This window comes from Hemitrygon akajei, chromosome 8 (assembly GCF_048418815.1).
Source record: "Hemitrygon akajei chromosome 8, sHemAka1.3, whole genome shotgun sequence".
NCBI classification, from domain to species: domain Eukaryota; kingdom Metazoa; phylum Chordata; class Chondrichthyes; order Myliobatiformes; family Dasyatidae; genus Hemitrygon; species Hemitrygon akajei.
The window spans coordinates 65535298-65548459 of NC_133131.1; the positions used below are offsets into that span (position 1 = coordinate 65535298).

At 48.5% G+C, this 13162-nt stretch overlaps 2 non-coding genes across 2 annotated transcripts; both read left to right on the forward strand.

Annotated features, from left to right (window-relative positions):
* The first annotated feature begins 576 nt into the window (after positions 1-576).
* On the forward strand, positions 577-648 carry trnah-gug (transfer RNA histidin (anticodon GUG)). The gene has a single exon. It is a non-coding gene; the product is annotated as a tRNA-His (tRNA).
* A 2013-nt stretch (positions 649-2661) lies between these two features.
* On the forward strand, positions 2662-2733 carry trnah-gug (transfer RNA histidin (anticodon GUG)). The gene has a single exon. It is a non-coding gene; the product is annotated as a tRNA-His (tRNA).
* Positions 2734-13162: the final 10429 nt, after the last annotated feature.

Here is a 13162-nt window from a genome sequence, read left to right on the forward strand (position 1 = left end):
GTTAGGATTAATAGGGGCTGTTGGGGCGGCTCGTCTCGAAGGACTGTAAGGGCCTTCTCCGCACTGAATCGCTAAACAAATAGATACCTGCAGTGATAAACACGAGGGTGTTCGTTGCGACTACAGCCCGTGAGTCAATACTATAATTTCATCAGAACTAATCAATATGTTTCAGGACTCTGGCCTCAATAACTTCTTGTGCAAATGGATCCCCAATTTGTTCCCTTCCAGACCCCACCTCGGTTCCCATTGGCAACGATATCCCTTGCACAATCTCCATCAGAAAAGATGCATCACGGGGCTGACCGAGAAGACTTGCTTCTCCCTGTCTTTTCTGGCAGTTGATCTAGTCTTATTGACGAGGCGAATTTTGTCACCTTGTCAGATCTGCGGACTGCTCTCGTACGTGGAACCTAGACTCTGTTTCTCTAGCCGTAGCTATGGGAGATCTGCTGATTAGTTGCAGTACTTTATGCCTGTGTCGCCGTTGAAACTCCGCACAGTCAGTGGCAGGCATTGATTGAGTCGTACCGATATCAGAAGATTTGACAGCAGAAACCGCACAGCCAGTGTTTGGCCGTGATCGTACAGTGGTTAGTACTCTGCGTTGTGGCCGCAGCAACCTCGGTTCAAATCCGAGTCACGGCAGATGGATTTTCATACATTTATGTTTCAGCAGCGTCTGCAAATTAAATGATTTCTTCTGTTGATGTCATAAGTTGGGCGTATCCAAATGAAAGACACAGACACTCACAGGCACTGAAGTATTAGGAACAGGATTACAGTATTAGAAAAGCAAGGGAAGTGGGGAAGAAACAAGACACAGACTAGGATCCAGGGACTGGGCTACGACTAGAGCAGGAATGCGGGATCTGGACAACGAAATTGGAACTTGGAACTAGGAACTAGGAACTTTGAACCTGGACAAGGACTCCGAGCCAGAGACGGGACAGGGGCCCAGAACCTGGGTCTTGACTCAGGACCGGACTCCGGATCTAGGCGAGGACAAGACGTGGCAAGGCAACAGGAGTGGACGTGCGACCAGGACGCGGGACTCCTGGGCTGAATGTGGATATAAAGCTCAGGCTTGGACTTGGGACACTGGAGCACAGAGTTTTGGTCTTGGGAGACAGCAACGTAGAAACCATTGCCCGGGTCTTGGGAGATTGGAACGCAGAGCACAGAGCCTTGGTCTTGGGAGAAACGAATGCAGTGCACAGAGATTTGGTTTTGGTAAACTGGAAGCAGAACCCAGAACCTTGGTCTTGGGAGAGAGGAACGCAGAGCACAGAGCTTTGGACTTTGGAGACAGGAACACCGAACCTTGGTCCTGGGAGACAGGAACGCAGAACACACAGCCGGGACCACTCCTTGGCAACAGGACGCATGGCCCGAAACCATATGCAGAAAGCTGAACACGACAAGACAGTTTCAACTCAAGGTAGCGGCAAACGGCCGGCCAGACCTACCTAGGCCGGCCAGACCTACCTAGCAAAGGCGAGGACACAAGGAGACAGTTCCAAGGAACGAAAAACGGTTCCTTATCTGGTCACAGCAAGGCCCCGTTCTTGCCCCGGCAGTAGTTCTTGTCAGCAAGAATAGGCGAAGGGTAGCAGGCGAGGCTCCAGGCGAAGTGTAGCAGGCAAGGCTTCATCCATGGGCTACAGAGAGAAGGGGAAGGAAAGGGGATAGTCCAGCCTCAGGGTAACAGCAAAGACAGCCTGGCTTACCCAACGGAGGCAAGGACAGGAACGGACAGGTCCAAACGCAGAGTAACAGCAAAAACGGCCTGACTTACCCCACGGAGGCAAGGACAGGATACTAACAAGACGAACCAGCCCCTAGACTCGAACCCAGGACCACTTATATTCCAAGTCCCCAGACGAGTATCAGTACCTATGATTAAGCCCAAATGAAACAAGGTACAGCCGGAAGACACAGAGTCCAGAGTCCACGGACCAGACCATGAACCAGAACACGGAATTCACGGACAGGAACATGACATATCAGGCCTCTCTCAAGTTACCCAGGTCTCTTGTTGTTTTCAGGACTTGCTGCACCAAACGGTGCCAGCTATAAGGTTGGGTGCCTTGTAACGTCTTCATTGGGTTGTGCAGGGCATCAGAGCATTGGGCTCTGAAATTTTAGAGCACTTGAACTGGTTAATTGTTAACAACATTTATTAAAGGTTTAAGAGTTCTTTGTGTATTTCTAGAGTGTCTCCCTCTTTGCAATGCGGTTTCATGGTGATTTCCGTTTAGGTTTGTTGTTTATTTTGATAGACTCAAATTCTGTGTCAGTTTTATTCTTGAAGCAGATGCCCGATTAGGTCCAAACGGAGGGCCTTTGCCTTGGGAATGATTCATCTTTCGGTTTCACTTGATGGGGCTACCTCTGTAAAAGCTCTCATTTCTGCCTCTACATGCCCAGGTCCCCTGCCCAGGACTGATATCTGCCCAGGACTGATATTAGCAGTGCACACTATGGAACTATCTAACGTTGACTCTGTTTCTCCAGCTGTAGCTACGGGTGAATTGCTGATTATTTCCATTACTTTATGCGCGTGTCTCCGTGGAAACGCCGCAAAGTTAGTGGCAGTCATTGACTGAGTCGCACCGGTGTCAGAGGATTTAACAGCAGAAACCGCACAGCTGGTGTGTGGCCGTGATCGTATAGTGGTTAGTACTCTGCGTTGTGGCCGCAGCAACCTCGGTTCGAATCCGAGTCACGGCAGGCGTGTGCTCATACATTTATCTTTCTGCAGCGCCCGCAAATTAAACGCTCTTCTTTTGCCGATTTTCCGACCGCCAATTTCCCAGGAAGCTGAGTCATCTCTCTCACCAGGAGCTTTCCCCTGGACACATTGTTACTCGGACTAATACACACTGAACCAGTTGGTGCATTTGGAACTGAACGTTCGCGATAGATCAGCAAGCTCTGAATCTAAACGAGCTATGATGATCCCCGAAATCGCGGAATGCAGTAGGTCGGAAAACACGCATTACCCCAGCCAGAGCAGAGAATCTCGACTCTCTGATCCAGGCACTGCCGGCAGAGAGGTGCTTTTCACCGCAGACCTTGTGCCTATGAGTCGCCTGTCGCCAATTCATTTTATTGAAAGGGACGGTGCGATGCTGTACTGATTCTGGACTCGCTTCTTCGTAGTCACACATGGTTAATGTTACATGGGTGATGAGTTAACACTGACTGATAAAGCATTTTTCATCAACTTCCAAATTAAAACTCATTTATATACTCACCGTCACTGATGTGAAGTGCTCAGAATTGCGGACTGAAAACCAGCTCAGATTGGACTGGACTCAGGTAGCCTTAGGGTGCATGTCAAATGGCTGTGCAAGGTCAAAGAAAGAGGCCGAACCAGAGAAAGAATTGCATTTATAATTGTAGTTTGGTGTAAAGGAAATTAAATAACATATATTTATATATCCACTAATATGTAGCATTATGAGAGGCATAGATGATTTGACAATCATAATTATTTCGCTGGTGTGGACATAGCAAATACAAGAGGGAAATGGCAACAACAGGAGGGATCGTGACACGGAGCCTTGACACAGAGAATTGACACGTAGTGACGGAGTTAATAGGTAAATCTTTAAACTGGAGCAAAACTTAGAACACACGGTCCTAAGCAGCAGGGAAAAGTTAATTACCACACAAGAAAAACAAACGATCTGGCAACTAGTGGTCGTAAAGCCAGGGTTCTTATGCTGCAGGTCTTGATGGAAACAAGGTGTGCCGTCATCAAAGACAATTAGGAGCAAATGGAAAATTAACGCTCGGAACCGTGGCACAATCAAACGAAATTTGGAGAAAATATGGAGTTAACGATCGGGACCGTGACAGGTTAGGCCACAAATGGAGCGTTGTGTGCACTTTTGGTCACTATTAATGAGCGCAGGACAGAGTCACTAGGATGTTGCATCTATCTGCTATAACCAACAGTAGGACAAACCTGTTTTATGTGTTCTACAACATCGAAGGCTTGGGGGTGATCTATGAAATTTCAATAAATTACGATCAGATTAGTCAGGTTGACAATTTGAGGGAGTTCTCTCTGGAAATGTGAGGAGTGATATTCTTTGAATGGTCCAAATGAGGGCAGACTACATTGTTTGTGACATAATTCTGAACAGTGTTGATAAACAGAAGGAACTTGGTTTCCAAATACATATGTCATTGAAATTTGCCGCCTAAGTTGACCGGATGTTGAGGAGGTGTTGTGTTCACCTTCATTAGACCGGAATGCGTTGAGGAGCCACGAGGTAGATACGGCTCGATTAATATCTGTTAGACTATGCTTCGAATATTATGTAGATCTATTTACATCAACGAAGTAAGGATGCAGAAATGCAGAAATCGGCGAACAGCAGATTTTCCAGGACGCTGCTTCGATGTCAGATCATGTCTAATGAAGAAAGGATGAGTGGTCTATGGGCTTCCATATTGGTGTGAAGGTTTAACAAGTATTGTTCTCTGGCTGGGTTTGAACCAGAGATGTTTCTGTGAAGTACCGTATCTTTGCCCACTGGACTAGCAGAAAACACTTTGACCAGGTGGACCAAAGTGTACAGAAGACCAGAATCGGGGATGGAAGTGAAATAAACCCTGGGTACACATGCTCAAGGCTGAGCAAATCCGAACAAACAAAGTAAATTTAAATAGAGAAAGAAGATACAGGCGCACTGATATCTAAAACAAGACACAGGTAAAAAGAATCACACACTAATCTGGTGAGGAGGCGCATCACAGTGCAGAGAATTCTGGCGCTCCTTGTGGCCAAACCGAGTCATGACATGAGCACCAGATTGGACGGCCGGCTGCTGAAGGCCCAGGTCTATTCGGGTGGTGATGGGGAAAGAGTCTGATTGTATCCATGCCTAGGATGTCACGGAAGGAAGCCACGATCTTTCCTCTGAGACTGATGGCTGAAGGGTAATAACTGTTAATGAACCTGGTGATGAGGGTTCTGTGATCCTATATTTTCTTCCTGTTCTCAGCAGCGCCGAAAAACGGTGGTCTGGGTCGTGACTCCTTTGATGATTGATGCTGCTTTCCTAGAAAAAACGTCCCGTGTAGATATGCTCAATGGTGGGGAGAACTTAAACATGATGTACTGGGCCGTATCCACTACTGCTGGTAGGATTTTCCGTTCAAGGGTGTTTGTGTCTCCATACCAGGCAGTGGTGCAACCACACATCTATCTGTAATGGTTTCTTTCCCACGTTAACTGCTAAGATTATGATGGAGAAGATATTGACTCTGAAAGATGCTTTTTCCATTGACGGGATTGATGTGGTTTGTTCCAGGAGCAGTCGCCATATTATCCGGGTGACTGAGGACACCCCGTTCAGAAAAAGATCACGGCGACTGGCCCTGCAGACATGGAAGACGTGCGGCAGCATTTGTGTAGGTTGAAGGAAGGTGGGATCATTATGGAGTTCCAGAGCCCTTATGCGTCCCCAGTCGTAGTGGACTGGAAGAAGAATGTGAAGATTCGTATGTGTGTGGACTATAGGACTGTGAGCAGAGGCACCATCCCTGACCGACATACGGTCCCCAGGGTCGAAGACGCTCTGGCCTGTCTGAGTGGGGCGAAGTGGTTTAGCGTGCTGGACTTGAGGACTAGATATTACCAGATCTCAATAAGTAAGACTGATAAAGAGAACACGGCATTGATATGCCAGCTGGGATTTTTCCAGTTCGAAAGGATGCCCCAGGGCATATCGGGAGCCCCTGCCGCCTTTCAGAGGGTCATTGAGAAAACGGTGGGGGTTATGAACTTGCTTGAAGTGCGGGTATATTTGGATGACCTGATAGTATTTGGATCACCTTGTAAGAACACGAAGGAAGTCTAATGATGTTGCTAAACCGACTGAAGGATCAAGGGTTAAAACTTTCCCTGGACAAATGCCAATTCTGCCAGATATCTGTTAGCAATGTTCGATACATAATTTCGCGCAATGGAGTAGCTACAAACCCGACTAAGATAGAAGCGGTGACCACTTGGCTGAAGACCCAGACTGTGAGCGCTCTGCGCTCGTTCTTGGGGTTTTGTGGATATTACCGAAGATTCGTGAAGGGCTGCGCCAAGGTGATTCATCCCTTGAACCAGCTTCTGCAAAACTACCCTCCTCTTGGACAGTAAAGGGAAACAAGGAGAGGACGGGAGGTTGGAGAACATTTGACCTGTCAGAGCCGTTGGGACAGAGGTGGGATGAAAAATGTGAGGAGGCTTTTCAAACGCTGAAAGAGATGAAGACTCAAGCTCCGGTGCTGGCTTTTGTGGACCCCCGATTGCCCTATGCGCTACACACAGATGCCAGCCGATAGGGGTTAGGAGCCGACCTGTATTAGGATCGGGGCACCTGGTTGAGGCCTGTAGCGTTTGTCAGTCGGAGTTCGTAGCCCTCTGAGAGAAACTGTCGCACGCACAAATTTGAATTTTTGGCGTTGAAATGCGCGATGGTAGATAAGCTGAGTGACTACGGGATCAAGTTGAGATGTGGACGGACAACAACCCGCTCACCTACATCCTGACCTTGGGGAAACTGGACGCCACAGGCCATCAGTGGTTGGCAGCATCGCCTGGATATGATTAAAGCCTGAAGTACCGGCCGGGAAGCCGGAATATCGATGCGGATGCATGAGGACCTGGAGGGGGACGAGGAGTGGGAGGGCGTTCCTGGACCCGTGGTGAACGCCATGTGTCAGTTTGCTGTCACCATGCAGGCCACGGAGATGGAGAGGCCAAGTCTTGCAATGCACCCATTGGGGGCCTCCGATGACGCCCTACCCCTGGTTTTCTGTGACCTGACTGCTCCGAAGACCACGGAGCAGCCGGAGTTAAGCCCTGGGGAAGTGGTAGCTGCTCAGCGAGACGACCCGGGCATTGGCACTATCTGGTACGCAGTTGAAAAGGGGGATGTGGTACAGGCGGAGAAGACACAACACGTTTCAGTGTCTCTGTTACTGAGAGAATGGCCTCAGTTGAGGTTGAAGAACCAAATTTTATACCTGGTAACGTCACCCCCGGACCGACCTCGGCGATGGCAGCAGGTCCTGCCTGAGAAGTATCAGAAGGTTGATTTGAAGTCATTGCATGATGACTTTGGACATTTGTGGGTGGAAACGACCTATGATTGCTCTAGGACCGGTTTTACTGGCCCCGGATATGGTCCGAGGTCGAAGAGTACTGCAATTCGTTGCATACGCCGGAAGACGCTACCTATGCAGGCTGCTCCTTTGTTATACTTGCAGAGTGCGGGGTCTTTGGACCTGGTGTGTATGGGCTACCTGGCCATAGAACCCGACGGCAGCAACACGACGAATATCTGAGTCATCAGGGACCACTACACCAGGTATGCTCAAGCATTCCCTACCAAGGATCAGAGGGCGACTACCCTGGCCAAAGTGCTATGGAAAAAGTATTTTGTGCATTATGGGATTCCCCGGCGGATACCTAGTGACCAGGGACGGGACTTTGAGAGTAAGCTCACCTATGAGTTGCTGGGCATGCTGGGAGTTGAGAAATCGAAGAACACGCCCTATCACCCGGAGGCGATCCCCAGCCTTAGAGTTTTAATCAGACCTTGCTAGACATGCTCGGGACTCTGGAGATCAGCAAAAAGAGCAGATAGAGTCAACATGTTGGACATCTGATTCACTGTTACTACTGTACCCGCAATGAAGCTACAGGATACTCGCCTATTATCCGATGTTTGAGCGCGAGGCAAGGTCGCCCATTGGCCGTTGATTAGGGACTGACGCGGGTGAAGTATCGCCGGAGCATTATTTAAAGTATATGTCTGATATGCGAAAGAGCTGAAAAGGGCATACGAGTTGGCTGGGGTGCGGGGGCGGCCGCCAAGCAGAATCGAAGAAATAAAAGGAGGTATGACCAGAAGTGAAGTTCTCCCAAAACCTACCGGGAAACCGAGTCCTCATAAGGAATTTGGGATTTGCTGGAAAGCACAGGTTGGCTGATCGCTGGGCGGCCACGCCCTATGTGGTGGAGACTCAGATCCCAAACCTAACGGTTTTCCTGGTAAGGCCCAAGGATGGAAGGGAGTCTGTCAAGATTCTCCAACGGAACCGCCTGTTGCCCCTGGGGCAAGATGTGCAGGTGGATCGAGAGCCCTGTTTGGCGGCTGCACCTCGTACAATGACTCTTCAAAAAAGCAGACCTAACCGACCTGCTGAGTTCATCAAGCCTTTTTGTACCTCTTGATTTGCCAACAGCATCTGAAGTGCATTTTGTGCTTAAGGACTCTTCATACACGCGGAGTGACGTAAGAGCCCACCCCGTAAGGGAAGGGCCCGCACCCAGCCCCTGTGATGGATACTGCTTCAGAGGATGGTATTTCGGACGATTTGGTACATGATGGCGGCCGCTGATGCCTCCGTGATGGAGAAAGAGACACCTGGCCATTCTCCCACTGGGTGAGACGGGGTAGGAGGGGCAGGTGAATAACAGTCTGTGGTACCGCAGGGCGCTGAAGGAGAGGATGTCCGTCTTGAACAAGAGACATACGGTTCCGGAGTACAGCGGTGTTTGAGTGACCGCTCCCAGGATGGCTCGCCACGTAGCTCCAAAGGGTCCCGCGTGGTGTCTAAGTGGAAGAATTAGAAGAGGGAGTATGTAGGCCTCAGAGAATAAGGAAACCCCCAGATTGGTTGGCCAACGTAGCACCTGGGGAGCAGGGTGTGATCTCCACTGTCTTGGGGAGCTATGTTACTGTTTTCTGCACTTGGATTGGGCTCAGTGTTTTGCAGGAAGGGTGAGTAAATTATTTGAACGTCATGAGGACATGACTAAATTCGGTGAGGGGGGAATGTAGTAGTTTCTCTCTCATGTTAACTGCTAAGGTTAATAAAATGGCTTCTCTGTAATGTAAAATAACATGGGGTCTCTGCTGTACTCGGCAGCAGTTTGTTTTGGTTATAATTACTGATAACGTGTTTACTGTCATGTGGAAGAAGTGTTATTCTTTCTTATGTCTGGGAACCTAGGTTTTCGCGGGTTTTTCGAGCAGGCGATTGAAGAGGATGGACTGATAAATTAACTGAATTGGCTCCTTTATTGTATTTGTTTCTACTAATCCATCACCAGGAAATAACTATAAAGTGTAATGATTTAATGGCATATTGTGTACTGTCTGATATTTTACGTTGTGGGCTCGTACCTGGGTGAATCACACAGTATCCACACCAACGCGATAACACTGTTGGCGGGGTCAACGCTAGTTTGCCCTGGACGAACGTGAGTCAATTAGGTATAGGCGTTACATTATGGGTTGCTCTTCCGGGATTTGAATTTTGTCGGATACTGTCTAATTCGCCCGGTTTAAATTAGTGGAGATGGACCCGGATAAGATTGAACGCTGGTGTGCGATCGAGGAAGTACGCGTTAATCATGCCTGTGCATTAAGTGGGGTGGATATGCGTACCTCGGAGGATGAGCTAATTCGATGTTTGAGTATGGTTAAAGCTGTCGGTAAAGTCGAAATCGTAGCCAGAAAGTTTGGTAAAATGGCGGACTCAGGCTTTGTGTTGGTTCAGACTAGTGTTGACGTCACAGCAGTGGGACTACCAACGTGTATCTGTGACCTCGGTCAGGCCGGGCCATGGGGCGTACACATTGTTACGGAGGAAGATTCTGATGGGACACCAGAGTTGTTGACTGATGCTGGGGGTGGAGATTTGAGTGATCGGGTCCTATTGTTTCTGAGGTATTATGGAAGGGAGTGGTCAGATTTGGAAATTTAATTAGTCCCCATCCCCCACGGAAGGGTAAGGGCTCTGACTTGGCATCAGCCATTAACCCCTGGTGAACAAGGCGGCGGGACTGCGTCAGAAGTTCAGAATTTTCTCAGGGACGACTCCCACCTCCCGAAGGGGAAGATGATTATGAGACATGGGTGGAGCACGTCTCTCAGCTGCTAGGTGAGTTACAGTATTCTGAGGAAGAACAGCGACAGGGATTGGTTGAAAGTTTGAGGGTTGTGGCGGTTGAGGTAGTAAGAGGCGTGCAAGTTAACCAGCCCTCTGCTTCTCTGACTAAGTATCTAAGTGCATTGGAGGAATCTTTTGGTCCGGCGGGGAGCACGGTGGAGCTTTCTGGGAGTTTTCGGAACATACGTCAAGAGAAAGGGGAAAAGCTTTCTGAGTATCTTTTCCGGCTAAATTGTTTGAGGCGCCGGGGAGTCCTTTCGGGGAATAAGGTGGATCGGATAAGGATGGACCAGGTAGCGAGGGGAGCACAGAGCCATGAAATGATTGCTATGAGACTCCAGCAGTCTCGTAGAACGCGTCCCCCACCCATCATTCGTATAGTTGCTCAGAGAGTTGAGGGAGGAGGAGGAGGACGCATTGGAGTCGGAAGAGGGCTCCGTTAGTTCGGTGCAGTCCTCGGTGGTAGCCCTTGTGGTGAAGCGATCGGGGCCAGATCCACTCGGAGACAGCACATAAAGGGACTAACAGAGAGGGCCCCTCCCTGAAGGGACGGAATGCACAACGGCCGATGGGAGGCCGGGGTCCCGCGAGACGAGGCGTGTGTTATAACTGTGGGGAAGAGGGGCACTTCAGACACGAATGTCAACGGCCAAGAGCTTCTCGGAGGGAGACTCCATGGGTATCCTAGCAGGAGGCGGGGGGTGAGTTCGGGAAACTTAGAGGAGACTTAGTGAGGGAACGGCGTGGAGTCTCTGGGAAAACACGTTCCCAGCAATGTGCCACGGGACCCCGGAGAGGAAAAGACCTTGTCCCAGAAGGATTGGTGGGACCCCGATCTAGCGTGTAGCTACGGATAGAGGGAATAGATGCAAAAGCCATACTCGACACTGGGTCGCAGGTCACTTTACTGTACCGGTCGTTCTACGATCGGTATTTTCAGAATTTACCCTTTACAGCCTTCAGTACACAGCAAATTTGGGGTATCAGTGCTGGCGATTACCCGTACGATGGCTATTTGACAGTGAAAACTGGAGTTCTTAGAGAACTTGGTGCTGGTTAGTTAATTGAGCATAAACGTTACATATAGATGGTTCTGAAAGTTTTAGATGGTATTCCGTCTATTCGGATACTTCTAAGGAGATACGCAATGCTTTCGTCGTAATGACATTTACATTCTGGGCTCGGAAGGTCCTGTCAAATAGCAACACAGAGGAATTTAAAGATAGTGACCTTCTCCACCTTTGATACTCGGATGAGACCAGGTTCTAGACCTCCTTGGTTTCTCCTGGCTGAAGTAAATAATCATCTCCCAGTACGGGTCGACGTTGAGTAAGGTTTGGCACCACTCAGCCAGATTTTCAATCTCCCTCCTATCTGCTGATTCATCACCACCTTGATTCGGCCAACGATAGTGTGTCCTGAACAAACAAATGTGACGGGCTATGGGCAAATTCACGTTGAAAGGATGACACATGTGGATAGCTAAATGTTATTTAATTTTCTTTCTTCCAAAGTACAAATATCCTGTTTCGTGGTTGGGCTGCGTACCTTGGTCATGCACAGCTCTTTGACCTGCACTTTGAGACTATTTGGGCCCAGGCCAATCTGAGATTGTTTTCAGACTTAAGTCTGAGCATTTTAAATCAGTGACAGTGAGAATCTAAATGTCATAATTTCGAAGAGAATCAAAATTCTTTATCAGTCAGTGTTAACTCATCCCACTACACCCCCAATAAAACATGAACCAAGTCGGCGAAGAAGCGCGTCCTGGATCAGTGCCACATCAGCACAGTGCCTCTTAATAAAAGGAGTCAGCTGCAGGCGACTCACAGACACAGCGGCTGGGGGAACGACACCTCTCCTCTGCCAGTGCCTGCATCAGAGCGCAAAGATCCTGTGCTGTTGCTGAGGCAATGCGGCTCTTTCGGCCCCTTCCATTCCGCGGCCCCAGGGGTCGATAATAGCCAGTTTAAATTCGCTCTTGCTGATCTAGAGAGAAGTTTCAGCTCCAAATTCACCGAATAGTTTCAGGTATAGCGACAAAGTGTCCTGGATAATAGAACTGGTCACAGAGGAGACACAACTTTCTGAGGAAGCGACGGACGGAAATTCTGCAAAAAGTAGAGCGCTTATAATAAGCATGCTCTGCAGAAAGTTCAATGCGTGGAAGTTCAACTTGACTGCCGTGACTCGGATTCGAACCGAGGTTGCTGCGGCCACGACGCGGAGTACTAACCACTACACGATCACAGCACAACACATCAGCTGTGCGGAATCTGCTGTCTAAACCTCTGATATCGGTCTGAGTCAATCAATGAATGTTACTGCCTTTGCGGCGTTTCTGCAGACCCACAAGCAAAATGTACTGGAAGTACTCAGCAGACGAGTCATTGCTGTGACAGGACAATCCGAGCAACGTACAAAAGAACGCTGCAGGAACTCTGCAGGCCAGGCTGCATCTATGGAAGAGAGTAAACAGTTGACGTTTCGGTCCGAGACCCTTCATCAGTCCTGATAGTGAGAGTGGCACGGAACATAACGTGAATGCACTGGGAAAGAGAGCCAGCTATGGGAAGTTCGGGTTCATACAGAAAATAGGGGGCGTTAGAAACTTGATACATTACCGGTTTTGTATGGTGGAGAGAAGTTTGCAATTACTGATTTTGAAAAAGCTGATATAATAGCAAAATCGTATGTCGGTGTATGGACTGTTTCCTAAAATCTCTATTCCGCTCTTACATTCATCCCTCCAAATAATTTACATTCACGTAAATTTCATATTATTATGCACGTCCCAGTTACACACACTTCCTATATCCTCAAATACCAGCGTCAGATCGACAGCAGGTGTTATTTAATTGATTTATCTCTGCACATCTATCATCATTCAAGCACACCAATAATTTTTCTGCCAGAAAGATTTCACCACCGTCTCATTCATATTACTAAAAGAGAGGGAGTAACTGGAGCAGGAAATCAAAATTGGAATACGATATCCTCTACCGCGTTCGGTGTTCAGCAGCTCTGGTGATGGGGGTAATTATGCCCGGTACTATATAGCAAAGAGTTCACTTAACCTGAATCCTAACATAGATCAGAGGTTAGAGTTACGGAAAGGACACAATATGTTCGAATATTTATTACTATGAGTATACCGTGCATCAAACGTGTTGAATGTGGCTTACCC